At 36.9% G+C, this 23154-nt stretch overlaps 1 pseudogene; it reads left to right on the top strand.

Annotated features, from left to right (window-relative positions):
• The first annotated feature begins 5080 nt into the window (after nt 1-5080).
• On the top strand, nt 5081-5285 carry LOC150076990 (U2 spliceosomal RNA; annotated as a pseudogene).
• Nucleotides 5286-23154: the final 17869 nt, after the last annotated feature.

The raw sequence follows: 23154 nt of genomic DNA, 5'->3' as shown, positions 1-23154 counted from the left end.
TTTCCACAGATTTTTATTTATCATTATTATTTTTATTTTATAGTTTATTTATTATTTTATTCTTCCTTTCTGGTCTCTGTCGGGTCGGCTGTGATGTATACGTACACCGTTTACGTGTACATCATAACAGAAACAGAGACCGGGTCTCGATACTATGTGCAGCTTCTGCTTCTTGTATATGGAAAATCCTTGATGCTCCTCGTCGTATCACTCTATTTCTTTAAATATTCTTTTACCTCCGCAGTTTCCCACTAAATACATTTCACTTCCCCACACTCCTTTTCGAAAGCTACAGCACTTTTTTTCAGAACTACTTATATCTTCTCCCATTTTTCATACCTTCCCCTCCCACCCTCTGAACTCGAACAGCCTTGCGAATCATGCAAGACGTTAGCTTATGCTGATGATCTTGTTGCGACTTTAAGGGATGCTTCTTTTTTTTTTCTGAAACAGTTCTTTCGCGTCTGTCAACAGTTTAAAGTTGTTGCGGGATTGGGTATAAACTGTGCTAAAACCAAGTTAAGTTTTTGGAAAGGAGAAGTTTGACGTCATACCAGGTCTTCAAATCGAGTCGCGAGGTATTAAAATTCTTGGGGTTAAATTTGAGCAGACCATTACCGTCCCCACAAGAGAAATAAAACAAATAATAATAAAAAAAAAAAAAACAGTGGAAATTGGCTCTAAGGCCAATTGAACTTAAGGAAAATTTTCCTTAGGGCCAACTTGTATCACAGGGTTTTGATAATAAAAACAGTTAATATGCCTAAGATCTTGTTACTTAAATGTGACTAGTATAAGTGTTAGTGTGCAGAGGCAGATATCTGGACTTTTGTTTCAGTTTTTCTGGAACTATCGCAGACAAGAGGTAAAGCAAGTATATGTACAGCAGAGAAAATAATATGGGAGATTTGCCATACCTAAAATCTCTTAGTGGATTTTAACAAGTGACATAATGGATCTGCGTAGATTGTTGAATGGCAGTCACGGAGGCAGGCAGTGTATTGGAAATTTTTTTTCTCAGGATTTGAGCAGAATCTGTTCGGTTGCATGGATTATCAGGGTCCTCGTACTCTGGATATTCCAGAGTACTATAAGGTCTTAATTAAAGTTTGTGAAGATTTAAAATCAACCGTTATTATTAATCATACACTGAAAAGCAGTAAAGAAATATATGAAGGGATCTTTAAATTATATTCCAGGCCAACAGACAAAGTTGACCTTGGTGTAGGTAAAGCGTCATGTTTTTTTTTTTTTTTTTGCCAGTTGCATAATACCACTGGATATCCAGGATTGAGCTGTCGTGGAGAATTGGGTATGAATACTACATGAAAACAAAATAAAATAGAATTATAAGGGAACCGGAAATAGACTTTGTGCCTTTTGTATCGAATGAGAAACCGTAGAACATTTTTTTTGTATCGTGTTTGCGAATCAGATTTGGACATTTTTATAAAGCTTTCTTAAATAAATAAAATTCTTTATTGCTGATAAGTACAGAATTTGTACTAGAGACAATAATACTCATCACGGCGACATGACCAGGAGTTTTACATTATAAATGAGATTAATTGGCAAAAAAATTTTTTACCGTTACATGGAAATTATTAATTACACAAAATTAAACATGTAAAAATGAAATTATAATAATGAAAATATGAGGACTGACGTCTATGGAGGAAATTATCCCAGTTCCACAGATGTAATCCACTCGAGAAGCATGTGACGGTATTTGTAGTCGGTAGTCAATTTCTGAAGGTCGACTCCAAGACGGAGCAGTGCCTGAATTTTAGGGAGTGCCTGGGCAAGTAGGAACCGACTACACAGTTTTTTTAGCCGGTTGTATTTGAGGGTTAGTGTAGGCTCTGACCTCAAGGATGGCGGAGGATTCTGCCACTGACAGAAATCCCAGATGTTTGGGGCGTTTATCACTCCTGTGTACATTTTTACTGAAGTCATTAAACGCCTGCTGTCACTTAACCTCAGGAGCCTGGGTACATTTAGCTGCTCAGCCATGTCAGTTGTTCTCAATTGAGGGGGTCGGCGCTGCTTATTTGTGGCCCATTTCAGGGTCCAGTATTCACACGAGAACACCGGTTTTTGAAGTGAGGGCGACGCAGATGCCCAAATCTCAGCAGCGTATAAAATAGCCGGGTAAACAGTGGTTTGAAGATATCTGGTAGTGGTTGCGGCATCGTTGGACTGAAGTAAGTGTTGTTTCGCTCTCCAGCGTAGGGTGTTAAATCGTTTCCGGAGGTATTCTGTGTGAATATTAAATTTCAGCTTCGGATCAAAATAGACACCGAGATCCTTATGACAGGTAACTACTGGGATGAGAGTACCTAAAACTGAAGGTTGAATTATTGTTGGTTGGTGTTTCAATGAGTAAATCATTATTGCAGATTTTGAAGGGTTAAGGTTTAATTCAAACATCTTCAAGTAAGTTGAAAGGGCGGTCAAGTTCTCTGTGATGGAGGACGTAATTGTCATTGGGTTTGCAGACGGTGGGATTAATGTAAGAAACTTTATATCGTCGGCATATATTATAGCATCATCCCGAGGACTCATGGAAGGAATCAGAATGGCTGAAAAAAGAAGGCCAGACAGGACACCACCTTGTGGGACTCCTGCATTGATTTTTCTTGTGAAGTAGATCTTCTTCAGAGTGAGGTGGACACTTCTATTCCTCAATAAGGCGGTGAGGAAAGCTAGTAGGTCTCCATTAATCCTGAAGAAGAATTGCAGAAGACTGAGATGGGCTGTGACGTCTAGGCTGTCAAAAGCAGCTTCAATATCGGCATACACTATAGCTAATTCAGATTTAGTTTTGAAGGCTTGAAGAATTGATGTCTGTGCGGCCATGAGGTTTGTTATGGTGGATCTATTTTCGACTGGGAAATGGAACTGTTTCGGCTTCTGTGGCATCAGCTGTTTGTTTAATGCTGGAAGGAGTACCTTTTCTAGAAGTTTTGAGGAGGGTGGAAGAAGTTGCGATTGGTCTGAAATCTTTTAGGCTTGTTGGTGCTTTAACCTTAGGTAGTGGCCTCACAGAGTATTCATTCCATTGAGCAGGGAAAACTCGTGTGGAAAGAACAGAGTTGTAGATCGAGAGTAATGCATCTAGGACATAGGGGCATTTGATTATGAAATGAGGTATCTTTTCACATCCTGCGGTACTAGATGGATGCAGGGAGTTAATCGCATATATCGGTTGCTGTCTTGTGATGGAAATTATGGAGAGGTCATCAGTAGAAGCAAATTGAGAATTTTGGAGAGGGATTTCAGAAGCGGAATTGGTTTTGAATCTTGAAATGTAGTCCATCCAGTTATCTAGATCAAGATTTGAATTAATGCAACTGTGTCTTGATGAGTATGGCGCATTTCCTTTAGACAATGTAGTATCGGTGTATCTCTTTATTGCTGATGCCTTGAGTCTGTTGAACATAGCTCTTGGTCTGGAGTATAGGATTCGATCTTGGGTTGTGCCAGAGATTTTCCACTGCCTGTGAAGGTACTGCTTGTTGTGGAAACTGCGCGCTAGATCTTTGGTCCACCAAGCTTGGAGAAATGTGTACGGTTTTGGCTGACGCATAGAGGGTGACTGTATTTATCCATCTTGTTATTAGGTCAACTGCGAGGATTGGGTCACATCCATCAAGCACATGCCATGGAATAGACTGCGCTGCCTCGAGGCACTTTTTTGGATTCAGAAAATTCGGAGAGAATATGATTTTCTTTTCAACAGTATTAAGGCAATTGAAGCTGGGCAAAGGCAGAACAAGAAGTAATGCAATTGGGTCGTGATATGAATTGAAGGACGTTTCTGGTGGAATGTCGACTCTGCAAATTCCAGAACATAGAATCAGGTCAAGGCGATTGGCGCCTCGCGTTGGCTCCTCATTGATAATCGTGAACTTTAATGGAGAGAGATTGTTCATTAGTTGTTGAAGGAGAGGGCTCAGGTGGGATGGAAGGTTAAAATCGCCGCAGAGAATGTGCGTAGCAGAAGGGTGTAACTTACTCATTATCCAGCTGGTAGCATCGTCAATTGTTGCAATATCTGGAGCTGGGGGTATGTAGATTGCCACTAAATCGATTAAACAGGCATTAAACTTCACAGTCACGAGTATTGCTTCATAACATAAGGAGTTGCTAAATGTGACGTGCACAAATTTCAGGTTGGAATTCTTGACGAAGATGGCAACACCGCCGCCTCTAAATTGAGATCTTGATGTGAAGAACGATGAAAATCCAGCGGCCGGAGCATAGGCTATTGACTCCTGGTCAGGTTCAAGCCATGTTTCTGATAGACAAATTACATCCATGCTGTTGGACAACAAGAGTTGTTCGAGAGTTTCAAGCTTATTACGGAGGCTCCGGACATTTTGGTAGAAAACTCTAAGGGTGAGTTAAAGGGAATTTTTATAAGTGCTGATCTCTTTGTAGATTCTTTTGAACACCTCAACAGATGAACACCTAAACTTACAGCACCTTTGGGAGAAAGCGAGATAATTTACCTACAGTTTACTCCATCCATGAGAAACAAGCAATTAATTATAGGGTTTTTAATTTATGAGTTAATTTCCGATTTGGAAAGTCGGGAAAAATAAAATTTTCGGTAATAAGAATTTCACAGTTCAGAATATTTGCAGGATGGCATATGTATCTTTTTTGGATAAAATTTGAAGTTTTGGGGGCTGCGCACTTCATGCGTAGATAGTGTCAACCATCAGTAATTTGCCGACTAGTTAGATTTGTTTATATAAGTAGCTTTTTTAGTTTCTAGTTTAAACCTTTCTTGTTTTATTACCTTGTATTTATGATTCATCTTAGATTTTTCTCTTGGAGCTGTGAGCTGAAGTAGTCTGAGATGAAGTTCTAAGTTGGGCAAGGCAGGCCTACTCCAGGCGACTATTCTGTCAGCCACCCAACAGAGTAACATCTCTTAGTTGGTGGGGCCCATATAGATATAAACAACGATAACTGAGAGGGACCTTGGTCCCAAAAATAGCCGGAGTCTTTCCTTTCCGAACAGATTGCTTTTCTCTTACTACAGTCTTCTTTTCGTTTACTTTCTTAAGCTTTTTCTCTTTCTATTACAGGCTCTTATATTGGACCACAAATCTAATATAAAATCTGTTCTTATCAGCTTAATATCTGATGCAGGCCCCATAGGGGCTCAAGAAATTAAACTGATTTTTGGAAGGCGGCGAAGTGATTGGAGCTTGTTCCATCTATGCCACGAGTTGCCCTGGTATTGCACTGCTTTCAGGGTCAGCTCGCTTTATCAAAAAATAGATAAATTTTGTATTTTGTCCAAACCGCGTTATGCTGTTTTTGGGACACAACAAGGAAGTGCCTGGAGCACTTCCCAGTACACATTAATCAATACAATGAGTTGCTGTGGTATTGCACTATATCCAAGGTCAGCTCACTTTATTAATTAAAAAATAGGGAAGCACATCATATTTTTTGCCCCTTTCGCACAGTTCCCCTATTCGCTTAACTAAGTGGTGAAAAACATGCCATCCCTTAATTGTAGAGTACAGAAAATTACGTTGTGGATTTCCATGAAATCTAGTTTTGTATAATGACTGCTATGTGAATATTAAGATAGTTTATTTAGCTAATAATTAAATCACTATACATCTCAGGAACCTTGCCGGAACCCGTCCTCAGACCATACACAGGTTGTTTCTAGCCGAAATATCTCAATTCCGAAAAACGCTATTTTAATATATGACTTGGTGCATTATGGCCTTAGTTGCTAATTCACCATTAAGAACTAAATTAATCAACCTTAATGTATAGGGATTTTAGTTATCTAAATAAACTATATTCACGCGGTATAAGAGTAGTCATTATAGAAAACTAGATTTCATAAAAATCGTTAAGTTGCCATTTATAATTAAAGCAGAGAAAAACAACGGGCGGCTCAATAGCCTCTTCCATATAAGATATTGGAAAAATCAATAAGAGCAGCAGAAGACGAGCCCACTGCATAACAGTATTAGTTGACAGTGTGCCGTTAATTATAATTTCGTGCTAGTTACAACTATGAATACTTTTTATTAACAAAAACTGCAGACTTTCATTGTCCACATTCACGGGTTACAGAATCTTATTTAAATATTCATCCTCATAAATAGTCTTTTCAAGATGAACAGCATGTGGACAGTTTCTGTACTTAACATAAGCTATCCAAATCTCTTGTTAAAAACATTAACAGTAAATTGACCTATTTGTAATTTCATACACTTGAAACCTTTATACAATATTGAAAAGCCTAGCCTTTATTTATTTTTGCATTGAACTTATAATCCATATCAAGCAATGCAATTCGTCTTCAATTGCATTACCACATAATTTTCCAGACCTTTTTTTATTTTAAGGTACCACTCTGTCTACGATGCCTGATTTTTTTTTTTTTTTTTTTTTTTTTGCTTATTTAATACAGTAAGTGTTTCCACGAACGAAATAGGTAAACTAGAAATTTCTAAAAAACAATTTTTCTATGAACCTAGGACAACCATGTTCCAAGCCTGGTGCCTTATGGAGTTTTTACGCTCCTTAAAAGATATAGAAACAAACCAACGTTGTACCCATTTTACCTAAAACAGTCCCTTACTTCAGGATTGTGCAATCTCCAGATATCTACACGAGTTCGGTGGCCGTAGCCTAGTGGTCAGGCGCGCGGGTGCATAAGTACACGTGCCTTGAGTGACAGGGGTTCAAGCCCGTGACTGCTGAATACGATGCTGTTTCTTGTATTCTGTCTATCTTGTGAACTCCTCTGACCGTTTGGTCGTCCCGGAGTATAAACAGAAAATTTATATATTTATTTATTTATTACGATCATATAAATTTTGAGTTGAACAGGAAAAGCAGCAGTCCTATGCAAAGGAGTTGGGCAACTCGTCGTGAAAGATTTCACAATATGAAACAACACATTTTGAACTCTCTCAGAAATTTCCCTAGTAATAGAAAAAGTCTGGCTTCTGTGACATAGACTGTTTACAAAATACTATTTTTGATTTTCCTCCCAAATCGAGAAGCTGAGCCCAAAGGTAGTTCAATAGTAACGCAACTTCTGGAAAAGGTGGATCAAGCTCCAACCACTGTGGCTTTTCACCAATCAATTGAATATCTTGAACTTTCCATCAACATTACTCAAACGAATACTGTCAATTTCCTCACCTCACATTACTTCCATATCTTCTCTCTCTCTCTCTCTCTCTCTCTCTCTCTCTCTCTCTCTCTCTCTCTCTCTCTCTCTCTCTCTCTCTCTCAAAGATGTGGTCATGCGAAATGGCGACCTGGAATGGATTGGATTCACACTAACCTCTGACGCAGTCTGGGTGACTCCGCTGGAGGTTTCCCTCGTGTACTGTATTCGGATTTTCATCAAAGATTTTTAATAAAATTAAGGTCGTATAACACAATCATAAAATACTATACTTTGTTAATACCATTACAGTAAACTCTTGTAAATTGGGAACATTTTACAAAAAAAAAAAAAAAAGCCACAACACTTTAAAATTCTTAAAGGGTCACACATCTATCTTTATAAGATATTTTCAGGACTATTTTGTTCCTGTTGTCTGTTTTTACCAGACGAAAGGAAGCTGCAAAATCTTAAAACTGCAATTGTGTTAACTCTCACAGCATAAAAAAGGTTACTTTGTAACGAGTTGCCAGGGTATTGCACTACTTTGTAACAGATGTCCTTGTCAATAGGTTAATTTGTTTAGAAGATAAAACCATGTTATGGCAGCTAGTTTGAGCACTAACTGATTTCTCATCACATAGCATTGTGATGAGAAATCAGTGACATGGTTTAAGATATGTCTTGTTTGGCTTTTTTCACTAACTGCTATCTGATGAGAGATACATAGACTGCTGTCGGCTCCGGGCGAAATATCCATCTGGGGCCCCTCCTGCAAACATTTAAGGTAGAATGCGTAAAATTGAAAAATAAAGGAAACACCCAAAAATTAATCAAACCTTAATTATTTATTTAAACTTTAATTATTTCTATAAACTCAAGTTTTCACATCCATTACTTTATATTTAATATTTTTAACGTGTAATATTTTTATATCTTCTAGTACATATTGTTCTATTGACATAATGGCCACCATTAATTCTTTCTTGGCCAATTGTTGCTCGTGAATATATGTTTTCATCATTTTGAGACTTAAACTCCCCTCTCACGGAACGGTAATTTGGCAATGTTAATAATATCCGAAGAGAAATGGTGATGTTGGCATATAATTCAACTGTTTTTTTTCTTCAATAAATGTCAATTCTAAGCAACCAAAATTTTTCCTCTTAAACTAAGCTGCAAAGATTGGATTTCTTGACGTAACTCGTTGGCATCGATGTCGCTTCAACACCTTGAATTTTTTCAACGCCTTCAAGATGTTGACATTTCGTTTCTCTCGCAATTTCATATAAATTCATGAAGTTTTCTGATTTTAGAATAAGATGAAAAGCCGACAATATTTCATTCATCTGATCAAATCTTTCTTATAAGCTAACGATAGCTACAGCCTACATCAGGGGTCGGCAACGTTCTTTTGAGTGAAGAGCCATTTTTGATCTAATAAAAAAAAAAAAAAAGAAGAGAATCCGAAGAGCCTGCACCTCATCTCAAGCTGGAAGAAGGGTGGAAGAGGTTTTTTTTTTTTTTTTTTTTTTAAGAAATGGAAGTGGGAAGGTGTTTTATTAAAATATAGTTTTTGAAATATTTATTAATACTGAAAAAACGTAAACATCCGATTAGGTAAAAATTAATGTGACTTTTGCTGCTGTACTTCTTGAGCGAGTCTTCAACATCAGGCGAGTGTGCCGTAATTTTCATCTTTAAACATGCTGAGAGACAGGCTCGCATTGTTCAGACTTTTTCTTGATTTATTTTTAATATAGTTCATGTTCCAAAATATTTGCCCGCATAAATTCGTCGAACCAAAAACTGAGAGAAGTCCAAATGCAAATATTTTCAAATTTATGTATGTCCGGTGAGCTACTCCACGCATCGCACACAATTTGATCTTGCTTTTTCAACTCATCTATCGCCGTCCATTTGTGTAAAATTGCAAGGGAAGCAACTTTTGCCTCCCCAAATCCTCAATTTCAGTTTTAAGGCATTTTAGTCTTGCACTCCACATGCCCTTGATTTGTAAGTCCTCTAACTCCATTTCAAATTGTGCTTCATGTGGGCTAAAAGTTAGAGCCGTAGTTACATGTTGAAAGCGCTGCATGTGGCTCGCGAGCAGCAGGTTGCCGACCCCTGCCCTACATCGATCCGTTTCAAACACTTTGGTTGGATCAATAGAACGTTCAATCTGATGAAGTTTCATAGGTAAGCTCGCGCTTTTTTTTCTGGGAACTCTCACTTCTGGCAACACTGACCGTACTTCCAACTCAGTTGCAATGTGTATAGCCATCGCCAGCCACAAGCATGTTCAACCTGTTAAGTGGAGCAGGGCCCCGCGCCCGGTTCTATCGACGGGGGCTCACAAATGGTCTAAATATTTTAACGCATTTCTATCAACGATAGAAATTTAGACGGCTAACTAAATGTCTAGTTAGCCATATTATCGCCACTCCAAAAGCGCTTGCGCGAATCGACTTGAAAATTACTCAGAGCGTATACTTTATTCTCAATGTGCATGTTTCGTTTGATATTGAACATTTAAAATTGCTTCAGTAGAACGAAGAAAATTTCCATATAACAAAGGATTACTGGAAACGTATTGTTCGCACCTCTGACCTTCAGGCAATTAGTGCTGCTGCTAAGCATGAATTAAGAGTCAAAGGGATTACCATTCTGGAATTTACTGGTATTGCTAAAACTTATCCAACCGCCTATCCCACATACCTAGAAGTCGTACTGGTTATCTCTGCGATTAATGTTTACCAGTATTCAACACGACAGGCAAGTATTTCGTTTGAAATGAATACAGTAATTGCAGATTTACATTAATTTTTTCATTATCCGGATCTGTGTTTCCTATTTATATTTTGCAGTTACAAAATTGTTTGTTTATACCATATATTTCAGTTTTTTCTCAAGATAAGTAATATTTATAGTGAAAAATAAAAAACAATGTGAAACATTTGTTAGGATATGCTTATAGCTTCGATTCTCTATATGATTTCAATTTTTTAGCATTGCTTATGAATATCACGAAACTCATCTCCTAATCCGTATGGTTAAAATATGATGAAGGAATTAAAAGGGGAAATCCTCCCCCCGTTATTTCCTTTTCCGTGGGGGGGAAAAAGTGCAAATTACTGTGATTTAGAACTTAAAGCTTATTTTCAGAGTGATTTTGTTATTTTTGTTTGTTGTTTCATTATATTATATATGAGATGTTGTTATTCTTTCCTTTTTAAATAAATTAATAATTATTATTTAAGCCATATTTATTTTTTAATCCAAATACTTTGGACTGGCAAGTTGGTTTTCTCTTACTGGTAGTACATAATCGCAGTGGCCCTGTGTTTTGTAAAATAATAAAATCGTTAAAGAATAACATTATTATTGTATCGTATCATTTACTATAATACTAAAATGTGTAATATTTTAAAATACTTTTATTGCTTACCACAGTCGACTGTTCTTATGGTAGGTAGGTACACTGATAATTTTTAAGAAATTAATATTTCGATTTTATTAATTTATAAACACATTTTATGCAAATAATTTATATGATATAAATATCTTTAATAATAACGAAAACAGACTTAATTATTTGTATAATATGAAAATATTTTATTTTCACCTTAATAGCCTATAAATTAAATTAATTATTTTTAATTTAATTATTTCTTAGTTACTGTAAAATTTGAAAAAATTAAATTTAAAAATCACTATTACAGAAGTGCCCCACAAATTTTGGGCCGACCCTGTGTATAGCTTTATGATCCAGTGCTTTTTTTTGTAAAAAAAAAAAAAATAGGTGCAGGTACTCATTCTTTGCTATCAGGAAAAATTGAAAATTAAAAGGATATGAAGTGTAATCTAAAACTTTTTTTTTTTTTTTTTTTTCCCTGATATTGTTACTTTAGTAGTAATGTTTTTGGAATAAGAACAACAAATGTAGGATATTAACACAGTATATTAAGCATAAATTTATTATTCAAGTATATAAAAAAATTGGTCAACTATTGAGTGCCAGGCACTCAGGATGAAAGGTCCGTAGTCACGAATGGTCTTTATTGTAGTATCTCAAATAGAGCTTTATGGTAACTGAAAAAACATTTCTAGTACCCTGGCTTGGCCTAAAACTGAGATACTAACGAAAACGTTGTCTATTGAGTCTCTCCAGTTGTTGTGAATGACAAGGGTGGGAGAAGCAACCCCGACTTCTTCCTGCAGAAGCGATTAAAGTCTTGGGGAAAAGCAACTGGCAGGTGAGAGCCATGCAAGACTCTGCACAGGTGCCTCCCCACTACCGCCGCTTCAACCATGGCTCTGAGTACCTCCTTGCCGGGACAATCCAGCTTTGAATATTGTTAAAAAATACTTCTCGTCACAAAATTTATAAATGACCTGTATTAATTATTAAATAACTATTTAGCAACCTTTTTTGTTACCAAAAGGAGTACTTACTTGGTACAAAGGATCAATGTGCAATAATTTTTTTTTATTTTTTTCTCAATTTTAACACAAACTAAATGATACATTTCAATCGGAATAGTTTTCCCTTGATAAGCATTGAATAAAGCATAGCTAATGTGAGTTTTAAATTTTTAGCTCCATTAGCGATGGAAATAGAGGGGGGGGACTCGAAAATTACTTAAATTTTCCTGTCTGGAGCCGTCATTTTTAATTTTAAAAATATTTTAAACCTACTAGTTGAGCTCTTTCCAACGGTGTGTAACAAGCTATAGGTTGTCGACATTTTATGTTCCCCCATTTCTTAGACAAATTTTTGTCAACAACGATCAGTATGGTGTTATGTTGGCTCACATGATGTACAAACCCATGCAAAATTTCAAGTCTATAGCAGTTCCAGAGATAATGTTGTGACAGATGGATGGACAGACAACAGAGTGACATTATAAGGGTACTTCGTTAGACTATGGACCCTAAAAATAATTTTATTAAGTTTTCATTCGACACCCTATGCAGACTTCTTTTCTTCCTATTTATCTCTTGCTGAATGAAGTTTCCGAAGCAGCCAGAATCGGCATATTTTGCTGGATCCAAGCAGGTCAGCAGTGGACCTACAATTTTAAGAAACAGTAGTGAAGAAACTTTTTGTCATCAACGAAGCTCTGGTGATCAGATTCATTTGTGAAAATCCTCGTTCACATTCACTCGATGAAATTGGTATTGTACTCAGAGCGTCCATCAAATGCTTAAATTCTTCCGAAACCCACGAATTGTACCTCTTTCATTTAACTGTAATTTTCTAACTTTATTTTCACCAAATGCCAACAATTCATATTTAGAAGGTTTTAATACCGTCGTTGTCTTCATTTTCCTTCTCTCGTCATCGGTATTGTCACTAGTTTATATATATATATATATTTTTTTTTTTTTTTGAAACTGTCCAAAATGTTTGTCATTCGGATATTCAGGTACTGTGACCATGTAAACAGAGATAGGGAAAATGTGGATAACGCACTTCCGTGAAACAACAGATATTATTTGTCAGGGTAAAAGAAAATCACTCCCTCCTAATTCTCGAACGGAGCTCTTACAGTTGATTCAGAACAGTGTCCAACCTACGGCCCACCTGGAAAGTGAACTAAAACAGTGTTTTAAATTTTGTTAATAATCAAAAAAATTCTCATTAAATGTTTTGTTTAGTAAATGTAATTGTGTATTGTACTTAATAAAATTTGAGTATTTTCAATTTTATCTTTTTACAAGCAAAAAGATATGGAAAATGTAACACACTAAAGAAATCTAACTTTGATTTTTTTTTTTTTTTTTTAAATGTGGCCCCTGTACGGGAAAAGTTTGGACACCACCGCAGAAGGTGGACCAGAGCCCATTGGGAATACCCCTTCATCTGCTCACTGGTGACCAGTGAGCAGATGAAGTCTTTGCTTACCACACCAAAAAAAGCACTAGCTTTATCCATACACAGTTTAAATCCTGATGTTCTAATTCATTTAGTTGTCTAAGAGCACCTTCTGTCAATATAATTGCAGTGTTCATATCAATTGTACTACTTTGCATGTCTTTATTACTTTATTTATAATACCCAATATTTCATATCAAACAACTACACTTATAATAAATTTAAAATAAGTAATTTCTGTTAAGATTCTTAGCAAAGCTTATCTTTAAGTAATTTCTGTTAACAAATCTTGCATTGAACTTAAACCATCTTGTGAATGATGCCGAGAACAGGACCCAGTAGTTTTCAAGAGAATATTTGCATGAAAAAATAATTTGCAGCAAAGGCAGAAAATGGTGTCATTTTTTTTCCCCGAGTATATCAACCAAGTCCTTTCAAGTTTTCACCATGTTTTAAGGTCCTGGAATGCACAGTTGAAAACTATCGGTGATAAGCATCAGTGGGATAACCTTTTGATGAAAGCAAACTTTTAAATGTATATCAGCATTATTGTGGGTTTTTGTTGCATTAAAACTAGGTTTAAATTATAAAAATAGGAAAAAAATGAATTTCTTTTAACATCTGATTATAAAATAAATTTAGTGTAATATAAATAAGTCAATATTGAATTTTTTTGTGCAATGAGATCATTATGATAAGAAACAACCATTTTTTTTATATTTAAAAAAATTAAAATATATTCAGAATTCAGGCCCACTACATTCCCGGTCCCCTGGCGACCTCCCGGGTGAACCATACTTAGGTACGGCACTGCAGATCAGTAAGTGTTGTCACATCTTTTTAAACGTGGCGAATTAACCATTTAGAGAGGCAACTTGCAAGTAGTACAATACCAGACCAGCTCGTTGAAAAGGCTTTGTCCTGCTCTGAGGATATAGACCATTGCTATTATCTATGCAGTTTATATCCTACTGGCTGCAAATATCGACGAAAATACAAGAGTCCTGCAGACATTTTAGAATTTCTCTGAGGCCATATAGCTTTAGATCTACATTTAGATCTTTAGTATTATATTTGAATTACCTTTTGAATTTTTGTTTTTGCTGTTGTCTCTTTTTCGGTAAACTTCATAACTCAGAAGGAATTATTGTTCTTGCAAATTACAGTCAAGTGACTAGTCATATTGATTGCCCAACCCGTCAGACTGCTTTTGTTAGTTGATGACCTATATGAAGTCACTTTAAAACAGCTGAAAGCAAAAATAAGATAGGAAATACACAACTCGCGCACCTTATTATATTAGGGTCACCTGTAATTCTTTACATAAACCCGTATTGGTGTCTGTAAATTTTGTGTATTCTCTGGTCAATTTGCCTGTTTTGCTGGATGAAAAAAAAAAAACCCCAGTTTCTGGGGGGGGGGGGGGATACATTGTTGTGTCTACGCCTGAGACCGATTAACTTAGACATGGAGTGAATAAAGCCCATTAAAGTTCTTTGCGTCATTTGATGGGATTCGAACCCGGGCCTTTTCCAACCGGTGACGATACCAGATACCACTGTGCTACCGCTCAGACACCCCCAGTACAGTTGATAAAATGTGTTTCATTAAATTTATGGCTAATGACATCCACAAACAGTACATTTAATTTTGCCCAACCAACGTTTTTTTCCTCCATTACAATTAATCATAGGGTTCTTCAGCTGCATAACAAACTGTATGATTTACGCTCTGTAACAATGCTATGGAAGAGTATAGCTTTGATCTGTCAGATGGTTTTCTCTTTGCTTTAATTCAATAAATTTTCTGTTCGTACTTCGGGACGACCATACGGTCATAGGAGTTTACAAGAAGAGAAAATACAGCATCGTATTCAACAGTCACAAGCTTGAACCCTGGTCATCGAAGTCACATGTACTCACGCACCCTGACCACTTGGCAACAGGGGGCCTTGATTACAATGGCAAGTTAACCAGTTTTGTTTTACTTGCAAGAAATTGAATTTCTCCACAGTACATTAATAACATTAAATCAAGTTTCAGAGACAGCACCTTTGGCCCAAAAACTCTCCGAAACTGGAAGAGTTTAGTAGAGGAGACGGGCTTCTCGAACTGGGCAGAAGGTAAGTTGATGTATTATTTTTTGATTGATAAAGTGAACTAACCCTAGAGTTAGTGCAATACCTGGGCAACTCGTGGGAAGGGTGGCGCAAACTCGAAGCACTCCTAAAAATCCGTTTAATCAGCTATATCAAACGGATTACTGTATATTAAACTGTGTCACTGAGTGACACCTTAGTTTAAAACATTTGGAATTCTGAGAAGGGGTTGGATTGCATCTCTGTCTTTTTAGTTAAGATCAGTATATATTATCTGTTGCTAGCAGGGTGCCTGGAGGTGAATATTTAAAACAGGAATTCTTAGATACCCAAGAAACCCAGTTCATGGTATTGTAAATCTGATATTTTTGTCCTGGATGCTCAAGGTTATCTGCAGGAGGTTCTGCACGCCTTGTGACACACCTCTTCCTGAAAGTGAATTTGGCTGGGCGTACGAAATGCCGACCGAATTGCACCTACGAATTTTACTAGTCATCTTCTGTAACCTGCTTGGCAGCAGCCAAACCATGATTAAATAAATTGATGATTCAGATAGGAAGCAGTTTTGCCATCCAAAACTGGTGAAGTTAATTCATGTATATGATAAAAATGAAATAAGTACAGAACTATGATAATTGAAGACTGACTAAGTTATAAGCATTCTTTTTTTTTTGCATTGAAACTAATATTACAACATCACTAAACAACTGAGTTGTTGATTTAACAGAAGACAAATATTTCGGTTTATTTTTATCTAAGCAGAATCGCACCAAAAAATCAGTTAATTATATATTTATTTGTATTATTTTTTAAATAATAATTAAAAAATAAAATAAAACACGTTCTTTTTTATTGGCCTGTAGAAGGTGCTAATTACTAACCAATCCGATTGAGCTTACACCCACTTTCAGATGTTTACAGAATTAAACATAAAAATTGTATGTTTACTTATCTTCTTAATATCTTGGTTTCCAAGAACATTATAAAAGGGAAAAAAGAAGTTTTTTTTTTTTACAGTTGCTGAACTTAATTTTTTGGTACTGATGGTCAATTTTTTTACTGTTTAGAATGTACATGCATTGGCTATCGAACAGACGCTTTCATGAGTTGGTATGGGCAAAACAAATGACAACCTTTTTCGCCGTGTTGGCAGTCATTGGTATCTGTTCTCGTTAGTCGATGCAAGATCCTGTTATCCAGATCCAGTTGTCCAATGCAGTAATCCTTCATCCTTTCTTCAACTCTCTGGAAGACTTGACGCCCTAACTGGGACATTTCAGCCTTGAGGGTACCTTGTCGGGGGCAACGAGGGAGTTTCCAGGGTAAACTCTGCAGCCAACATCTACTGTAAGAACATTTTTTTTTTTTTTTCCTTTGTATTGAGTATAATATTAGAGTTAATCAAGTCCTACTTTAGAGAACGGACCATAGAATTTTACCTCGATGAGGAATATGGAAACAGGATGGTTTCCATGAGGCAGCATACTACTGTAATGAAAATTGAGGGTTTCACGGTGCTACATGTGGAAAAAGGTACAGTACCAGGTAATACTAAAAGAGACTGGCCCAGCCCGGGGTAACACGAAGGATGTTCAGCTCGTGTTCAAATAATAGTAATGAATTGTTATTTCGGTCTATTTCTTACGTATATATATTTGGTTAAAGTTTACAAAAGGGTACGGATACCTTGAATGTTCCGAGGGCGTGGCCTGACGCAGTGTTTGACAGGCGTTTGCTTCTTCGAAGAGGTCATGTGATGTTTATGACGTCCCTATGTCACTTGGCGTCTCCATAGCCAGGTGGGGAGGAGCAGCAGTGCGTAGCACACGCTTCTTGATTAGACCAGGGTTCGAGCCTGTCACCACCAAATACGGAAGATGTGGAAAGGTTGGGGAATGACCACCGCATATCCCGGAGCAATATGGCCTTAGTTGCTAATGCTCCTAATAACAAACTTCCATGGACTGTACAGCAAAACTAAATTCATATACCTAGTTAGTCCAAACTAAAAAAAAAAATGAAAGAGGAATAAAAACTAAAATACTATCCAGAAATACAAATCCATCGGCTTACAGAACTTGGAATTATCACAGCAATATCATTAGCATAACAAATTCAGCAATTCCTTAGAGGAAAAAGAAAAGTGGTGAAAATTAAAGAATGCTACCTCGAGGAATAATGACTAGATCATAGCTGACTCATCATTACAGAATCAAATTCCTTCGCTAAAGTATATCTGCTAAAAGAGCAAAAACAGAACTGCTTATTTCAATTTATGCATGCAAAATCCATATGACAGATGTGGACCTAAGTGTAAAGGATGCAAGTTCTTCCGGCATTCCAAACACAACAGGTGTGAGCAATTCAGTGTTGCAAACGGGTGGTGTGGAGTTTCATTCTTTGCATATTGAAACGTCTGAAGACTAAGTTTTCTAAAGAAAATTAGTGGGAAACAGATTGAAATAGGACAGAAATGCTAAAGACTTTGACCTGTCGATTTTAGAAATTAACCTAAAACTTCACGATTAGGGAAATAACGGAAGTATTTTGTTAATACAAAATATTTAAAATTAAAGACTTCAAAACAAATTGTGAATTGCATAAAATCCAATAGCTGATAAACCAATGGATTTAACATTGTCTTAATTCCTCAGCAGAACAAGAATTAAATATAGGAGCCGGTGTGAAATACAACAGTATCAGAGGAATATTAAAAGCAGAGAAAATTTATACAGATCTATCAGTCTAGGATAAGAATATTCAAGCTGTAAAATCCTTTTAACAAATTCAGCAATTTAGTTCTAAAATTTTTTTTCGGGAGCTGGATAGTACAAATTAAGTAGTCTGAAGATGAATGCATGTAGACTTAAATTTTTGTTCAATTTTGAAATACTGAAATCTCGCAACCTCCACGGTTTCAAGAATTCAGATCTCACCAGACTCCAAGACATGATAGCAGTAATGGAAAGCCACGCCCTCGGAACATTCAAGGTATCTGTACCCTTTTGTAAACTTTAACCATATAATTTTTAAAAAAATATGTATTTAAATTCTTAAATTTTTTTTAGAAAAATGTGTATTAGTTGTCTGATTGACCAATAAGGTGCACATTGCCAACGTCTCCAAAATTCGCCGAAATTTGTACTCTTTTGTGGAAGTGACCCGGTCTGTATTTTTGCTCAGTAAAGTATAGCCCAGGGGTGGCTAAAACATGGCATGCGTACAAATTTTCTGGCCACGTGGATTTCAGAGCGTCCCAAAAAAATTCCAACTCCATGGAATGAGTTGAAATCGGAGTGGTGAGACGTACTGACGAAATTGTGAAACGAAATTAAGAAAAAAAAAAAAAAAAAAAATTCTTATATTACAAAGATTTATTCAGAACGTAAGTTATGTGAGATATATTATCCATATTCAGTATTTAGTGTTAATTGCTATGAGAATTAATTCAGTTTTGGGGTTGACCTACTTTCCATTCCAAGAACATTCACTTCTAACACTTATTAGAACCTCTTTTTTGATGTATCCATTACTGACCAATATTTTAGAAATACAGGTAAGATGAATGCTTTCATATTGTTAATACAGTGAGAATTGCTAGTGACAGTCAGTTCTAATTTTTTTAATTTAAGTAGAGGTGTGGATATCGATATTCATTTTGGAAATAATTAAATATGGTAAATCGAATATTTATTACATTCTTTTTTTTATATAATTAGTATTGATAATTACTTTCAATAATTATTATTATATAATTATTGAATCTTGAAAGTTAAATTTTTATTATTATGAAATTTCAAAGCAATGCTAGTGTTTTTTTTTTTTTTTTTTTTCTATAAAAAGTTTCGATCGGGGTTATATTAAAATCGGTTCGTGGGGAAATTAATTTGAAAAACAAATTTGGGTCGAGTAAGAATAAAAAAATATGTTGGCCGTGCAGACCTCTAACAGAAACCAGAAATGCTATTTTGAAAGACTTTGAACTGGGGGAAAAAATTATAAAATCAATAATGGTGGTAATTTTAGAAAATACACGAACATAGATCGGTACTCAATTGAACTACCTGGAGAGGGAGGGGGAAGGCATTTTCCTCACCTTTCCTTTGGGAAAGTATGGTGGTGACAAATATTGTAGTAGGCGGTTAAGTAAATCATTATTGAAACAACATCTGATTGTAACTGGTTGCGAAGTTAAGTAGTGTTGCAGATACCTGTTGCAGACAGGTATTTGGAACGAACAGAGGGGTGAAGTGGAAGTGGGGTTTTTTTTTTTTTTTTTTGGCTGATGCTGCATAAGCTTGCTTTCTTGCATCAAATGCCTCTGCTAATTTCCCTTCACGGCTAAAAGGCAGGGGGTTTTCATCTTTAAAACAAAAAGTGGGCTAAAATTTAGTATCTGGTGCACCCTCTCTACACTCGCCAACACGGCAGTGATTGACAGGTGCTGACCCTGCCCGGTGTCACGTGATCTCCCATACATAAGGAAACATCTGCCACGCCGGTGCATGTTGCCCGTGTCAGTGTTTCCGTATGTTCAGGTTATGAACTTCACTGTTAGAAATCACTTAAGCCGATTGTTTTATTTTATTGTTATGTTTTGTAAAAGGCAATAATAGGTATATATGGGCAGGGGCACGAGATCCTGTAAAAACGCGGGTTTTTTCATTTTCACTTCAACATTTCATTTCAAGAAATGGTTTCTTGTGTAGTCTACACATTTTATGGTTTGGTTTTGTAAAAGGCTGAATAATAGGTATCAGGGGGAATGAGCCCCTGTAGAAATGGGGGTCTGCAGGATCTCCTACATCACCTCTGCTGTGGTATAATTTGCATCAGCCTTGACTTTGGATTCGATTGTCTCTGTGTTATGTCCCTCTGCTACTACTGGGATGATCTGTCCTACTGCTTTCTCAGTTGGCTCTGATGGGGTGATTTCCAAACAAGATGTCCCTTTTTGACATCTTGTTTGCCTTTTCTGTACAATGTGTCCCAAAAAATGTGGGGTTTCTTGGGCTGCCCTTTTCTAGGGTCAAAATCAGTTGTTGAATTCCAGTTATTAGCTTCTGTGTTAGGGGGCATTATTGCTCTTGCTGTTTCCTTCTCAGGTTTTGGTTTTTAATTTGTTAATGTTTGCTTGGGAGTAGTGACTTCTTAGGAGTTTTGTTTTTGAGGTCCTTTATTTCAGGATCTCTTACTGAGTTTAATCTGTTTATTGGTGAATTTTCCACTGTTTTTGTTCTTATCATTTGTCTGTTCTTTTCAGATTCTTCCATGTTTGGCACAGTTTACTTTTCGATTGGGGTGATATTTTGACCCAATCTTTCTGAGAGTGTCCGCTGAGTGCAACTGTCAACTCTTATCCGAATTACTGCATTTCTGTATGCTTACATGCAGGCTTGGGCTGTGTCATAGTTGTTGGCAGTTGCAGCATCTTGCCCTTGGACACTGGGTGCTTAGATGTTGGATTGAATGGCACTCTAGGCACTGCATTGTCACTCCCTTGTAGCGGAGGAGCAGGTTCTGCTGTGATGTTTGAAACAGGTTTTTTTTTTTTTTTTTTTTTTTTTTCATGATCATATTCGCAGTCATTTCCGTTCTGTACTGATGGGAATTCCTGGTGTGTCATACGTCTGATTTCTATCCCTCATAATTTGCCAGTTACTAAGCTATACAATTATCCTCCATTTTGACTGGAACCCTTTGTATCTTTATTAATTTCTTTGGCATTCCAATTGTTTATGGTGTAGTAGTAGAGGCATGTGATACAAGAATGCAAGTTTATGTAGCATCAGCCAAAAAAAAAAAAAAAACAACAATTTTGCACACTGCCTATAAATGTTTGTCCTGTTCCTCCTTGAATTTATTTAAGCTGTCAACATCCACAGCAACAAATGGAAGTTTGTTCCAGCAATCAACTATCTGCTGGCTAAAGGCAAATTTCTGTACACCTATTCTATAACTATCTCTTTTTTTTTTATTTGAATTTGTGCCCCTCCCTCAGGTTTGTAACCTGAGCAAGAGGAAAAATCCCATCAGAATTGAGCCTGCTGAAACCATTCAAGGCCTTATACACCTCAATCAGATCACCTCACAGATGCCTAGTCTCCAGATGCTGCAATTTGCAGAACTTAAGCCTTTCTTGGTAAGAGGACCCCTTTGTTCCCCCTCACCAATCTTGTTGCCCTTCTCTGTCCTAGCTCAAGTAACTCTACATCCTTCCTAAAACAAGGCTTCTAGACCTGTATGCAGTACTCAAGGTGTGGCCGGACCATTGCCTTATATAAAGTGGTAATCACCTTTTCTCTACTACATTGTATTCGAATTCTTGCATAAGAAAGTTCCTTATCTCCAGCGTTGCCAGGATAAGTTGGTACCTGTTGCCTGGAAATGTCGAACCAGAGTATTTTTCCGGGTCCGAGACCAAATTGCAAAGATGCCGAAGCAGGTCCTTGCATTCTATTTATTATTGAAGTCTTTGAAGTGTATGATTTTAGCTATTGAATGGTTGCTGCCAGAGCAGATTTATCAATTCAAGATGTCCAGGAGATAAAACTCGATGGTTTCCCCTCATAGGGCACTCAGCACAAGGCAGATGAGAGCTATTGTGACAGGTTGGGTAGTGGTATACTTATCATCCTGCTGGCCCTTACTACCTTCTGATTGTCTCCCCAATCCTTTAGCAGGTGGGCCTTAATGGGTGTATTCTGAGAGAGAGAGAGAGAGAGAGAGAGAGAGAGAGAGAGAGAGAGAGAGAGAGAGGAGACTCACCCTGGCTGGAGTCAATGCAATGCTTGGTTCCAAGTACCTCTTAAAAAAAAGTTTCATGACCCAGTCTTGTTTTCCCTCTGTTTGAGTCTTGTTTGGTTGGAGCAAGTGATTTGGATTCCCTGGACTGTAGATGGATTGAGTATAGGTGGCATTGTGATACACTGCTCTATTATACAGGAGTGAATGCAGAAGAGCAAAAGTCACCCTTTTATCGAGAAGAAATTGCTCAGCAGATTCAGAAGAGCTGTAATATTTAGGCCATCAAAAGCAGCCTCAATATTGGAATATCGAGGAACAACTGCCATTTTTTTTTCTCTGGACTCAAATGCATTAAGCATTGCCTTTTGGACTGCCAAAATGTTGGTAACAGTTGATCTGTTGGAGAGAAAGAATGGAGTTTCTTTGGTTGTGGATGCAGTGGATATTGGTCTGTAATGCTTTTGGTTGGCTTGGTATTTGAAACTTTTGGTGGTGGGGCAAGAGCATGTTTGCTCCAGCTAATGGAAAGCTCTTTGAGAGAGGATAGAATTGAAGTAGAGAAGAGGATCAAGAATATATGGACTGAGGCATTCTATGGTGAAATGTGGGACTTGATCCATCCCAGCAATACATAACGAAAGTTGGGAGTTAATGGCATAAAACAGCTGCTGTTGATCAACTTGGACAGAAAACATTTGGACCAGCAATAGTGTCGAGTTCATAATGATCATATAGTTGTGCAGTGTTATCCTGAAATCTGGCAACATAGTTAATCAATTCAACTAGACTGAAGTTGGAATTTGGTTCAGAGTTGGGGGGTAGAGTATGTAAATTTGCCTTTGGTCAAGGTCTATTAGTATATTTTTTAATTGCTTGAGACTTCAATCTATTAAACAAGGCTTTGTCTTTGGAGTACTGAATTCTGTCATATGCTGTGCCATACTGTTTCTATTGTTTATGGAGAGACTGTTTTGGCAGGGGAGGCACTTGAAGCTGTGATTTAGCTGAGGAGCCCACCAAGCATTGGTTCTAGCAGAGATAGACTTGTTTTGTTTCTGAAAACATTGTAACAGTGTGCAGCCATCTAGTTAATATGTCAAAGGCCAGTTCAGAGTTGCCTGTTTCAAAGACTCCTCCAGGGAATGTATCTTGCTGCTTCAAAGCATTTGTTTGGTTCTAGAAAGGTAGGGGAGATAATGACCTTCCTTTTCACAGTATTGGAGACATGAAAGTTGGGCATTGGAAGCTATAATAGGACTACAACAGAGT

Source organism: Mastigoproctus giganteus, chromosome 12 (assembly GCF_048544385.1).
Source record: "Mastigoproctus giganteus isolate SK-2022 chromosome 12, ASM4854438v1, whole genome shotgun sequence".
Taxonomy (NCBI): Eukaryota; Metazoa; Arthropoda; class Arachnida; order Uropygi; family Thelyphonidae; genus Mastigoproctus; species Mastigoproctus giganteus.
This window is presented reverse-complemented; position numbering and strand designations above follow the sequence as displayed.